The sequence below is a fragment of the Leptonotus elevatus genome, chromosome 11, assembly GCF_054856555.1.
Source record: "Leptonotus elevatus isolate MCC_2025b chromosome 11, RoL_Lele_1.0, whole genome shotgun sequence".
Classification (NCBI taxonomy): domain Eukaryota; kingdom Metazoa; phylum Chordata; class Actinopteri; order Syngnathiformes; family Syngnathidae; genus Leptonotus; species Leptonotus elevatus.
Genome location: NC_141249.1, coordinates 1,910,945 through 1,925,494, shown reverse-complemented (window position 1 = coordinate 1,925,494; position 14,550 = coordinate 1,910,945). Strand labels below are relative to the sequence as shown.

General features: G+C 42.4%; 1 pseudogene; it reads right to left on the bottom strand.

Moving 5' to 3' along the window:
• Positions 1 to 4,835: 4,835 nt before the first annotated feature.
• On the bottom strand, positions 4,836 to 6,572 carry LOC147165159 (protein NYNRIN-like; annotated as a pseudogene).
• Between the last annotated feature and the right edge of the window lie 7,978 nt (positions 6,573 to 14,550).

Sequence of the window (14,550 nt, the reverse complement as noted above, 5' to 3'; positions counted from 1 at the left end):
CACACAAAAAAACAAGTTACAAATGTAACTACGGTTCTATGAGTCCCGAACGACCGCCAGAGGGAGGTGCTGAAACAGCACGGCAATGCCCCACGTGCAAGCGTCACTCAAGAAAAGAATACATAAAAGGACATAGAGTCATGGTAACGGTTGACGCCATCCCTATGTGAGGGAATAAGAACCGGAAACACGGTCTCTCAGAACCTTCTTGCGTAAAAAACATGAGGGCTCGGAGTGACAAGCAATCCGGACTCATAAAACCGTATTTATATTTGTAACTGTTGTTCTATTTCGGCCATCTCGACCGCCAGATGGCAGTGCTGAAACGGCACGGAACGCCGAATACCAGCAATGTCACGAGGACCCTGGCGAATGTACCTCACAGAGGGAGCTCCGAAGGACAGAGAACCACATTCAGTGGATGAGGAGTGGTGACATCCAAGCTGTGGAATCTGGAGAACGTGCAAGGTAACGACCAGGAAGCAGCCGCACAGACGTCCTACAAGGGCACACTTTTCAGAACGGCCCATAAGGTAGAATCATTTCTGGTGGAGTGGCTGTGCACCACAGGAGGAGGAGAGTGACAACTTTGCAGCGTGCTGGCACCACACCCAGTGGGACACCTGCTAACAGAAAAGATCTGCGTCCTCAGGGTGCAAGAACAAACATGAAGCGACCGGACACTCTGAGACGTCGTTGATGGTCCAGCAGTGGGTCGAGACGGAAACTGATCAGCCACTGTGACAATGACAGCAGAACAATCAGCCGCAGAAAGAGGACGTAAGGCACGGAAGAGGGAAAATGAGATGCAGAACATTGTCCTTTCTCTGAGAGGACGGTCGAGCAGTCATGGATGTGGTGTCCAACGACATCCCGGTGTACAACGTCCGCTAGGAGGGAACGAGAGAGGACGTCTCCAGGTTGACCTTGAGGCCAAGTCTTGGTCATTGGTCGTGATGGTGCGTAGACGAGCCAGTCGCCCAGGTAAGGGAGCACCTTCATGCTGCCCGACTGCAGGGGTGTGAACACCCTGGGAGAGAGTGACAGCCCGAACGGGTACACCCGGAATTGCCAGTGACGACCTTTGTTGGCAAAGCGGAGAAACCTCCTGTTCTGAGGAGCAATAGGGACGTGGAAGTAAGCGTCCTTCAGATCGATTAAAGTGAAACATTCCCCTTGGGTGATTGTTTGCAACATGTCTGATGTAGTTAGCATGAGGTAACGGTTGAGACCCCTCAAGGGCACTTCACAGACTGTCTAAGAGCTGATGACCAAACTCATCGGGAGGCTGAGAAAAGACAGATGCATCCAACTTTAAGCGCCAGAAAGCGCTAAGCATTACAGCCCACACCAAGTCTACTCCAGCCGAACAAAGATCAGAAGGAGAAGGCGGGGAAGAAAACAGAGCACCTTTCTGAAGGTGCCGCAGCACCCGCAATCTCTGAGTCCCAAAACAACATTCTAGATGCCTCATTGGAGATGGCATCATCGGCATCAGTGTCAGGAGGGGTGCAGCAGGCAACCGCCACCTCTGCAGAGGGCAACATCACCTCAAAGGCAGAAGGGGTTTGACCACCCCACTGAAAAGTATATTTTTGGTTTTGAAATAATAGTTTATTTTTCTTAGGTGAGATCCTTGATAAGCCCGTAATGGGTTTCTACCTCACTTTCACACATGTTTACTACTAAGATTTACTACCATATTTGTATTTTTTTTATGATTGTGTGTGAATAAACAAACAAACAAACAAACTAGAAAATACACAACGCCGTCGCAGCCAAGGGGGGTGGAGGACACCTGCAGCCCCGATCGACAAGATCACAGGCCACCAGCGACGGACAAGAAGAACAGCGGTAAGCAAAGTGAGTGAACACATACTCAGCCATAACTGTGTCTCAAGACATCTTAAGTTATGTCTCTAGACATGTATTGAGATGTCTTGATAAATCAAGATGTCTATACACTCGAGTCTTAAGATGCCTTAAGATGCCCTAAGATGTCTTGGAAATATAAATGTCTTGAGATGTCTCAAGATATCTTGAGACGTCTGAAGATGTCTTCACATGTCTGAAGATGTCTTTTACGGTATCACTATTTTACTGTTCTTCTTTATATTTAACATTTTATTACCGGCATTTTTGTCAGTTAAGACTGTGTCACACTGAGCAGCGAAGGCTTGCGAGGGTGCACACATAGCGAGTGATGACATTTTGTCAGGTCTCTTTCAAGACTGCAAAACATTGCCATGAGTGTTTGCCAGAACCTTATCACCCATTTTTATGCTTGCAAACTGTTTTTATAGTCGCAAAGAATTTTTTTAACATGTTCAAAATTTGATGGCGACAAGAACAACTGAGCATAATTTTTTTTCGGAAGGTCTGCCGAACGCCTTTGCAACGTTTTGCAGTCTTGAATGAAACCTGACGAAAACAAACTCTCACTACGTGCGCGCACCCTCGCAAGCCTGAGTTGCTGAGTGAGACATGGGATTAACTGACAAAAGTAATAAAAATGTTAAATGTAACTGATTAAGAGGAACAGTGAATAGTGATACCATAGAAGACATTTAATCCTCACACTAATGACTAATGTCAAAAAAGAATGAAAAGCCATGTTACACAGGATAAACAGAATGCTAATGTTTGTTACGGCTGAACATACTTGGTGAGCATACATTAATTAGCATCCTGCTACTTGTAGTTGATAGTTTTCTTGTAATTACAGTATTTTGATTGAGGCTGAACCTAGAAAGAAGTTTAACAATCAACACATTCAAATTTAACATTTTTTTAATTGCAACATTTTCAACCATTTGACAGGGTATGAACACAGAAAATCCAACAAGATGTTTTTTCCCCTACCTTGTAACTGAACACATTGAAAGCAAGGTGAAACTGGAACTAACCCTAAAAACTTTGATACGCATTCACAATAATAACAATAACAACGACAACGATAATAACAACAACAACAATAATAATAATATATCTAACAAGAGTCAAGGCAAAACTGCTTCATGTGTGTTTTGTCAAAAGTATTAGCTAGATATGGTGGAAAAAAGTTTGATCAAAAGAAAGTGAAAAAAATAAAAATATTAGATATTTGTAAATATAAAAAAGCAACAAATAATTATTAAAAAAAATGTGCAAAAATAAATATTTTAGACAAAAAACATTAGAGAGAACACATAAGAAACTAATATACAATATTATCAACTGCAAAAATATAAAATATTACACAAAATAGCTTAAAATAAACATTACAAAATAATACACATATATTGCTATAAGAAACAACAATCACGTGCTGTCAACATCAGTTCAGACGATTGTTTTTTCTCTGAATATTGCTCACACTCTCCACACTTCACTGTAACATAAAAAACAATCACTTAACAACAGTTATAGTATTGGCTTTTATTTAAAAAAAAAAATTTAACACATACCAAATACTTACTCTTATACTGATTCTTTAATCTCCACTCTAACTTCAACCTATAAAATATGTGTGCAGCAGAACACAAGAAAAAAAGAATTAATCACTTTGTCAACAACAATTCATAATACTGGCTTTTGTCATAACTGTATTGAGAAATACTTACTAGTACTGCTATCTTCATACTTCACTGTAACTTTAAAATAACATGTATAACACAACACCCTAAAATAATCACATCAGTTCAGCCTACTGGCACAAGTTAGTCATCCAAGTTGACCAGATTTGTGCAATGTAAGCAGCACTGCTATTTTGTGGGCACCAAAAAGTTGTACAATTGCCCTGAACACTCAACAGTACTACACAAATTCTTACTGAACCTGCCTGCTCCCTCACACACGCGCACAAGCACAACGTGAGATAATACAACACCCGAAACATACATTTGTTTGAGGGCAACTCAAAGTAACACTAAAGAAATGCTCTACTTTATATTGCAATAGCTATCGTTGTTAGCTAGCTATTAGCCAGAGGGGGTGGGTGGGAGACAAACTTTTTGATTCTCTCGCTGCTGCCTCGGCTCGAAAACCACGTACGTAACCACAATAATTGAAATTTGTTCGTTTGTAGCCCACGGTAAAGCTATAGAAATACTCACTTTTACACTTAACTAGCATACTGTACCTAGTTATTGATAGAGTCCAAGTATTTTTGTACTCTCTTACGTGTTCCAATAAATCAAAGTTGAGATTCTGGTGAAGAGGTTTCCTTGCAAGGTTTATTCAGAAATTTCTGATAACACAATTGAAGTCACCCAAGCAGTGATCCGTCCCAAATGTGTGTCCCAAACTCGAGCACACGGCACATTTATTGAAAAAACAGTGTTCACAGGAAATCGCCTCTCCCCTCCCTCATCAAGTTCCCGTAGGTGCAAAAATCAGATTAGACTTCGACAGCAGTATCCTAGCTCGTCCTTGGACTTTCAGTGACCGAACAGAAAGTCCTACAAACTCTACTCCCTTAGATAATAGAAAATAAACTTATTAATTTTCTCTTTCCCAGGCAAGAGAAGAAAGATAAGAAAACAACAAAAGCATTATACATCAAGCTATATTGAGTTAACATAATTACACCTACATCTACACAGTTATAACTAAATTCAAAACAGTTAAAATATAAAATAAAACAGTAAAAATTTTAACAATGTTAACATTCCTTCAATTGGGCTCTAAAGAGCCCAAAATAAACATAAACATTTTTACAGAACGATACCAGCAGGATCTTCATCGGATCTCGCAACAGCAGACAGAGATGTGTTCCCGCTTTGAAGCCATCTCGTGATGAAGTTCTTTGTTGAATGAAAAGAGTGTGTGTTAGTTTTTTTTTTTTTTGTTTCTTTTTTATGACCCCGGGGTCGACTGCCAGAGATTCAAGGATTGTTCACCGGGATTGTCTTCCCAAAAGGTGACTCAATCGTTGTGGAATGATGCCCAGAAAAAGGGCACTTGACTCAATCTCCGTTGAATGATGTCCTCATAGGAGGCAGCTCGACACTGGATCACGAGATCAGCAGTTGTGGCCCTCACGTTGGGTCGGCAGGTGGTCTGCAGGTGGTGGGATCGCTGAGCCAGAGGCGGATCCGGCGGGCCTGGTAGATGAGATGTGGTACCACGTGTCCCCCTTCTTATGCAAGCGCACTGCACAAGATGTTCTCTCCGTGACCTTGTGGGGTCCTGTCCATCTAGGAGCAAACCATTTTCTTTTAGTCACTTTTAACCACACATATTCACAATCATTTATTTCTAAAGGAGCAACTGGCCACTTTTTTGTTAGCTTGGAGAACGTAGATACTAATTGTTTTAGTATTGGAGGTCCTGCAATGTGTGACTCTTCCAACGGTGCCATTGGAGCCGGAAATGGTCTGTTTTTATGACCTTCAAACGGAGTCCAGCCTTTGGCTGAGTTTAATGACATTCGCACATTCATTAATGCAATAGGAAGAGCTTGTAGCCAATTCAAATTTGACATGGCCAGTGCTTTAGCTAATTCTTCTTTAATATTTCTATTAATTCGCTCAACCTGTCCTTGGGACTGGGGATGATAAACTGACCCGAATGTATGTCTTAGCCCCAATGCTTTTTCTACTTCTTATAGATGTTTATTTCTGAAATTGGTTCCATTGTCTGATCTAATTTTTCTGGGAAACCGATGTGATGGTCTGTAATGATTAATCAAATGTTTTACCACGACCTCTGCTGTTTCAGATTTACATTGATATGCCTCCGGCCACCTGGAAAAGGAATCCACTTCTACCAACAAATATCGGTATCCTTCCACTGGTTTTATCATGTCGGTAAAATCCATTGAAATTACTTGTCCCGGAGCAGTCACTTCTGGATCGTGCGTGCCAGGAGGAGGTTTAGATGTCATTTTACTGTTAAATTTATTACAAACACTGCAGTCCTGCAGTTCATTTTTAACAATTTGTCTCATGTAAGGATGCCACCAGTTCCGTAATCGTCTCATTGTTTCCTCTGTGCCAACATGGCATAATCCATGGGCTTCAGAAATGAGATTTTTCAATTGTTTCTGCAATGGGATATATTTACCTTCTTTCCGCCATATACCTGCTTCATCCTTTTGTCCGCCTTTTGCCAGCCACACACTCTGTTCTTCCGGACTGGCCTTCTCCTGCCACAGCTTAATTGTTTCTGTGGTTATTTCTTGTCCGTCTCCTAATTCACCTTCGCTCACCATCAATTGAAGTGTTGGGCTGTAACCCGCCGCTTGTTTTGCCACCTTGTCTGCCGAATAATTTCCTTCTGACACAAAATAATTCTTTTTTTTAATTTATCACAGCTACTGCTTTAGGCAGAAGTAAGGCGTCATTCAAATCAAAGATGTCTTGATGGTGTTTGATCGGTGTCCCTGAAGCAGTCATGAAGTCATTTCTTTGCCATTCTTTTATGGCTGTATGCACAACCACATGTGCATACGCAAAGTCAGTGTAAATGTTCACAGTCTTATCTTTTGCTATTTTTAAAGCAGTTGCCACAGCCACTATTTCTGCTCGTTGAGCTGACTGTGGCCCTGTGAGTCTGTCTGCCACTATCAGGTCAAAAGTTGTTCCAATCATCTGTGTTACAGCAAAACCTGATTGGAGTCCTTCAGGTTCCCTTAAAACAACATCCGTCCGTAAATAACGTCAAGTCTGGGTCGTCCAGTGGGATGTCATAAAGGTCATTTCTCAGTGAGTTCTCTTCCAAAATTCGCTGAGTGCAGCAGTGGGATTGTCCCTCCAACATACCTTCTGCCATGTTAATTCCTTCATGTATGAACAAAATGTGAGGTTGTGTCAGGACTAATTCAATCTTTCTCTGTCGTCCCCCTGTCATAGTAAATGCTTGGCTGGTTACGTACTGCACTGTACTATGTACGTATTGTCAGCGGGTGGTGTAACACAATATGAGATGTTTGCTGAATCAAGCGAGCTAGTGCCGAAGCAAAAGCTGCACAAAGAGGGTGACGCTGTTCATATTTTTCAAGAGGTGTTGATGCATAAAGGCAAACATGTCTATTACCATTCTCCCCTTTTTGAAAAAGAACAGCCGAAACTCTGGTGGATTTTTCAGAAACATCTAGAAAAAACATCTTAGTATAATCAGGGACGACAAAAGCCGCAGCTGATGACAAAAACAGTTTCAGCAGAACAAAAGAGTTCTCAGCAGCTTGAGTCCAATTAAGAACATGTGACAGGTTTCTCATTCCTTTTTCATTCACTAATTGTCTGAGAGAATGAGTCAGTTCCGCAAAATCCGGAACATGATGTCTGGAGTAGTTGCACAGACCCAGAAAAGCCAACATTTGTTTTACATTTGTCGGTTTGGGATGGTGCAAGATGTCATCTTTGTGTGACGGAGAAATACCTGTTCCATACTTCGATATAAGTCGACCCAAGAAGGAAACCTGAGGTCGGGCAATTTGGAGTTTGCCTTTGGAGCACTTCAAGCTCAAAAGGAGCTGTGTAGCTTGTAGACAGGACTCCTCAGATGGTGCAGCTAGGAGTAGATCGTCACATACTGCACCAAAAGAACATCAGTAGGAAGTTGGAGAGGTGACAGCAGCTGTCGAAGGGAAGCATTAAAAACTCCAGGAGACAACACAAAACCCTGTGGTAGCCGGGTGTAGGAGTAACAGTCATTATTCCACGTAAATGCAAAATACTGCATAGACAGGTAAAGAGGGATGCAAAAAAAAATGCATTTGCAAGATCAATGCAGGTGAAATGCGTATGCAATGGAGTAATTTGTGAATATTTGGCACCAGTAGTGCGGGTGTCAAAACTTTAGCATTAATAGCTCTGAGATCATGCACCATTTGAAATTTACCAGTATTTTTCTTTTCTACTGGGAGAATAGGAGTATTGTAGCTAGACCTATACATTTTACAAAGAACCCCCGCTTTCAGCAAACCATCAATTGTTACTGAGATGCCAAGTCGCCCTTCATTTTTCATTGGGTATTGCGGCACCCAAACGGAGTCGGGGTTTAATTCAAAAATTACTGGAGCAACATTACACAGGCCCACATCAGTCGGGTCAGTAGACCACAGTGCAGCAGGCAAGGTTTTCAACATGTCACCAGCAAGCTCGCTGTCAGATGTCTCCCTCCCATGATGCCGGTCCAAAAGTTGATGTTCTAAAACAGACATGGAGGCAAACAAATCAGATTTAATCCAATAGGCATCAAGAGATTTGGAATACAGTAAATCTGTGTGTATAGAGTGTTGCCAATCAGTTGCTCTTGTGCAGGCCAGGACAAATGGACCCAAATCTTTCGCCGTGTGCTGGGATGACACCATCAGTGAAATATGAGGATGACATGCCAGCACAGATTCATCAGGTGGTTCCGCCATCTCATGCCACCGAGATTGTTCTTCAGTTAGTGCAACAGAAAAAGCCACGCCGGGTTTTCCTACAAACAGATCACCTACACGCAACTCCCAGGCGTTGTCAACAACTGTACGGAATGCTTCACTGTATATCTCATCACCACACCCGTCATAAAATAATGTGCAAAGCATACAGTCAGATACCATATCATATGATCTTAGATTTCTCACCCAAGATGACCAAAGTGTCCAAAAAGTTTCAGCATCCCTCCAGCCGGAGGAATCAGTGTCAATCTTTGCCCAGTAGATGTCAGCAGTGGTGCATGTCATGGCGTGTTGAGGCACCACTGCAAACTGGGTGGAGACGTTGGAGGCGGATTCACCATTGTAGTGATAAGTATGTCCATCTGGGAACTGAAGCGTCATTCCGTCTGGCCCACACTGGATTAATGGAGCAGTTCTTATGAGAAGATCCTTTCCCAAAAGATTCACTGGACAGTTCGGAGCATACACAAATGCATGTAAAAAAGTCTGTGTGAAGCACTGTGTGTGTATTGGAGATGTCATATGCAGAACAGTTTGTTCTCCCTTGAATCCAACCAGCGCAATGCCATCCGCGGTGAGCGTTATTTCAGGTGGCAACGTCATAATGGCAGAATGACGTGCTCCAGTATCTACCATAAATGATAAAATAATTCCGCCTACCGTCATGTCAATCATCGGCTCTTGCATGCCGTGACATGTGAATCCAAGGTCCAGTCATTGCGGAAACTGTCCACCAGGTGGCGGAAGGAACTGCTGATATGGCACAGGTGGATATTGTTGCTGTTGTGATGACGTCGGTCGTGTGGAAGGGCCCTGTGAGCCACGTCCCCTTTGCTGGTAGTAGCCGTGTCCTCTCTGTTGTCGTCTCCCTCTGCCCCTCACACGTGGGTGTTGTCGGCAGGTATTTGCCAGTGTCCAGAACGGCCACAGTTGAAACACTGGTCTCGGTTAGGAAAAGGCACTGACTGATACAGAACACAATCTCCTACAACATTATTAGGTGATGACATATCAGTAGAAGCCGGAAGAACAAAATCCTCCTCTTTTTTCTTCAAAGTTTGCAATTGCATAATCGCTAATTGTTTTTCAGTATTCTTATGTTTTTCAGTTTTTGATTCGATATCTTTTGCATACCTTCTCAAATGATGTTTAAGATGAGACAACCATCTGGCATGTTCGGCTCCAGGCAAATCCGGATTCGCGTCCATGGCCGGCACAACAGACTTAGGTACACCCTTTAGCACTGCAGCTCTAAAAACTTGCGAATACAGTGCAGAGTCAGTTGGCAAGTGTCCAGTTTTCAATGAATATTCCACAAGAGCACGGTCAATGAACGCCGCAGTCTCCTCGTCAGCTTTTAGAGCAAACACCAAGTCAGATATGACAATTTCAGGGATTGGGAACACTCAGCCGAGCGTTTCAAATAGTATTAAATAATTATCACGTGATAGTGCCTCACCGTCACACAAAGATAGCATTCCTGAATTAGTCATCAACACTTCGAGTTGAGAGAGACGACAAGCTTGTGTTAAGAGCGCACGCACATCTCCCGCTGTTAAAATCTGACCTATCACCTCTCTCTGCAGAGACCTCAGCCAGTTTACACCCCCCGCCGGCAATGGGGGAAGTTTCTGCAAAAGCACGCATAAGTCAGAAGGTAAATAAGGCTTATACACGGAAGCAGAATTCCCGGTGGCTGGATCAACTTTTGTCAACATTGGTGCTTGCAAACCTGTTTTCGAACGAATCACAGGTTTTTTAGGAGTAGTGTCTGGGAGTCTGTCGGTCACGCTAATGTCACTAGTCGCTATCACAGCCCCAACGGCACATGTCAGATCGGCCAGCTTTTTCTGAATTTCTACAATTTGAGAGCTGTTCGCCAATACATTAGAAGTTTCATTAGTCATCTCACGTTCACATTGCCGAAACAATTCGTCTCGTTCAGCCTTCAATACACGGTTCTCTTCTGTCAATTCGTCGTCTGCATCTTTTTCAAAGTGAGAAAGAATCGTACACCATTTGCTACGAACAAACTGTGGCACTTCAGCGTGTCGAGTTAATTCCAATTTAAAAGCTTCCGCCTGGTTCAATTTTTCCTACGGGTCATCCTTCATAGCCAATACTTTGTCTAATTTTTCCTCCAATTGTTTCACAGAGGCGGTTATGCCAGCTGCTAATCCGTCAGCCGCGGCCTGCAAAACAGACTCGCGTCGAGGATTCTTATCACAATTTTCACCATTCCAGTCCACATTGAAATTACCGCCATTTACAGTCAATATAGGCGCCTGCAAATTTTGCAGCATCTGAACAGCAGTACCATATGGTGAATCCATAAACGGGTTTATAGGCTCCGCGTACGGTGGTGGAGCTGTTGGATTAGCATCCAAATTAGCCTCTTTTTCATCACCAGATTTTATCACAGCCATCCGAGCGATCTTTACAGAACTACCCAAAGCCAACATTCAAGCATTAATCATTATTTGATCCACTTTCTTACAATTTCGTCTGGCATTCCTTCCATTTAAAGAAAATACAAATGTCTCTCGTACCATTTTGTCCAGTGATCGCCGTTTCCGTGCACATGCAAGCTCAACCGCCTTCATCAAAGATATCAAGCAAACCGTAGATTGTAACGGTGGGAACCAACCTTTTTCACAACAAGTCTGCATCCAGTCGTTCAATAATACACTCATACCACGTCTATCTTTCGAAGGCATGGCTCCGATCGATACCTCGCAAACAGTCTTAACTTGTGCATCCAACAATATGTTCCGACTATGAACCGGAAGTATTTTTAGGTCAAACCACTCGGTGTCGCGGTCAAAACCGCCCTCCATTATTTATATTAATTATTCACCTCTTTAGTTATTATTATATTCAAGTCGTATTAATATTTATCAATTCAGTGACGTCTCACTTGTGGTACCACAATTCAATTATTCAACAATATAGCTCATTACGCCCCCCAAAAAATAAAAAATAAAAAATAAATAAAAATAACTACAGACAAACATAAAATATTGCTTCCGCGACAAATAAATAAATATCCGGATCTATCGATTATTCAGTAGTGGTATAATAAAGCCGCTACGATAACCTGTTCGTCTTAAGATTCATAAAATAAATATCATGATCTCTCGATTATTCAGTAGTAGTATAATAAAGCCACTACGATAACCTGTTCGTCTTAAAATTCATAAAATAAATATCATGATCTATCGATTATTCAGTAGTGGTATAATAAAGCCGCTACGATAACCTGTTCGTCTTAAAATTCTCTTAATGCTTCTTCAGCTGCGCATAACCCAACGTGACGGTACTTCCGTAAACAAAGCCCCTCGTCACCACGTACGCGTATAGTTCAATGTCGTAGTAAAATCCAAAATCAAGGACTTCGCGTCCCTCCGTTAACAGAACGACTTCAAACTCTACTAATACCTATTCACTCAGAACTCATATACAATTTAGTCAATTTAGAAGACGAAAACCGGCTGTAGCGCTTCCAAACAGACAGAATTTCTCTTCGTGGATAAAAATCTCCACTTACCGGAATTAATTTGGCGCCAGAAATTCCGCCCGTCCGGGAACGCCGTAGCTTGTAAAACGTCAAAACGTCAGGCGTCACCATTTGATAGAGTCCAAGTATTTTTGTACTCTCTTACGTGTTCCAATAAATCAAAGTTGAGATTCTGGTGAAGAGGTTTCCTTGCAAGTTTTATTCAGAAATTTCTGATAACACAATTGAAGTCACCCAAGCAGTGATCCGTCCCAAATGTGTGTCCCAAACTCGAGCACACGGCACATTTATTGAAAAAACTGTTCACAGGAAATCGCCTCTCCCCTCCCTCATCAAGTTCCCGTAGGTGCAAAAATCTGATTAGACTTCGACAGCAGTATCCTAGCTCGTCCTTGGACTTTCAGTGACCGAACAGAAAGTCCTACAAACTCTACTCCCTTAGATAATAGAAAATAAACTTATTAATTTTCTCTTTCCCAGGCAAGAGAAGAAAGATAAGAAAACAACAAAAGCATTATACATCAAGCTATATTGAGTTAACATAATTACACCGACATCTACATAGTTATAACTAAATTCAAAACAGTTAAAATATAAAATAAAACAGTAAAAATGTTAACAATGTTAACATTAGCGAACAGCCACGGTCGTGCTTTGACAAACTTTTTTCAACATACGACACTGCCGCAACAGTGATGACAACTGTACCTTGCACTTCGTTATCCCGGGGTATTTGAAACAGATACACAGTACGAAGAAATAATTATTCTACTCACCTTTCCATTCGCCGTATAGTTGCCGTCTGGATTGTCGAACAGCATGAAAAACAAAAGTAAAAACGCTGCCTCCTTGACGCGTCAGATGATCATCAGATGTCGTCCGACGTCCACCTATGGAAGTAAATAGTGTAAATTAAATATTGTGGGGAGATCATTCAATATTTATTTGACACTCCAATAACATTATATAATGTTTTACAGCAAAATAGCAATAGATCATTATCATCATAATACTGCCATTGAAACAAGATAGCTTGACCATTTCTTTGAGTCATCCATATCATGTTTCAAGACATCTTAAGATGTGCATGTCTTAAATCAAATGAAATATGTCTTAAGCTGTCTTAAAACAGTCAATGTCTTCAAGACACAAACATCTCTTTGGGGGCATCCCATGTGCTGCTCTCTCATGATACCTGCATGTTTCAAGCCAACTTAAGATGTGCATGTCTTAAGACAAAGGAAATATGTCTTAAGACGTCTTAAAGACATTAAACATCTTCAAGACACAAAAATCAGTTTGGGAGTCATCCCATGTGCTGCTTCTGTCATGATACCATGTCTCAAGACATCTTAAGATCTGCATGGAAATATGACTTAAGATGTCTTAAAATATTAATTGTCTTCAAGAAACAAAAATCTGTTTGGGGCATCCCATGTGCTGCTCTGTCAAGGAATGGTGTCTTCAAATGTTTGTCTTAAGACGTCTTGATGTTCCAAAATGTCTTGAGATGTCTTGATTTTACTTATTAAGACATCTTAAGACATCTATTTAAAAAAAATTATTTTTTTCTTCTTTTTTAGAGCTCAGTATTTTTCATTTGGTAATGTCATCATCATTGCTCTCTTTTTTTTTATATATATATATATTTTTTTATTATTATTTTGTATGTGGGTGTGTATGTATGTGTGTGCGTGCGTGTGAGTGTGTGTGTATTCGTTAGTTCACCAAAAACATATTTTAAAAATCCCATATCGTTCACCTAAACCAAACACCGCCGTCAGGAGACCCGAGGAAGGACCAAAGAAAAGAAAGGAAAATCCAGCACCGACCAGACACCACCCACCGGGCCACCAACCAGAGTTCTTCACCAACTCCAGAAACATCTAAATTCCAACAAATCAGGGAGACCTCAAGAGACCATAGGAGAGACTGAGGAAAGGAAGGAAGGACAGACGAAGCAGAGTGAGATCCACAGACACCAGCCTCCACCGATTCAATGACCTGAGGAAGAAGCAGATTGTGTCTGAGTTTCGATAGCCCCCGCTCCCCCCACGACCCCCCGCCCCCCACCCACCCCCGCCATCCACCCCAACCCAGCCCCAGCCGCCCCCAAGCCCCCAGACAACCCCCCCCCCCCACACACACACACACAGTTGTGATCAACAAAATTGGAGAATATATATATATTGGAGAGGAGTTGTAGGGCAAAGACGGTGTTTCCACCCCCCCCCCCCCCAAAGTGTGTTATGTGCCCTATATGTCTAGAAAAGTGTATTGTGCAAACCTAGTGCAGTGAGTTAAGAGGAGCGACCAGCGGGGCCCCCCCAACCGGGCGGGGGCAGGAGGCGCACCCGCCCACCAAACCCCCACCCACCCCTCCGGGACCCCGGCGGGCATATGGGACCAGCCCGGCGGGGCGATAGGGCTCGCCCCCCGGATACTGGGGCCCGCCCGAGGTGCCAGGAGGTCCACCGGAGCGGGGCGGGCACAACACCAATTTTGTATTGTATTTTGCCGTGTTACTTTAAACTATTCTAGTCCGCAGTGGTTCTGTCCCCTCGCGCGCCCTTAGTTTTTCGATAGAGCATTTTAGTGTCTCGCTTTTTGTTACTTGTTTGCTACTTTGCATTTTGTTGTTTCCTTGGATTGTTCCATGCGC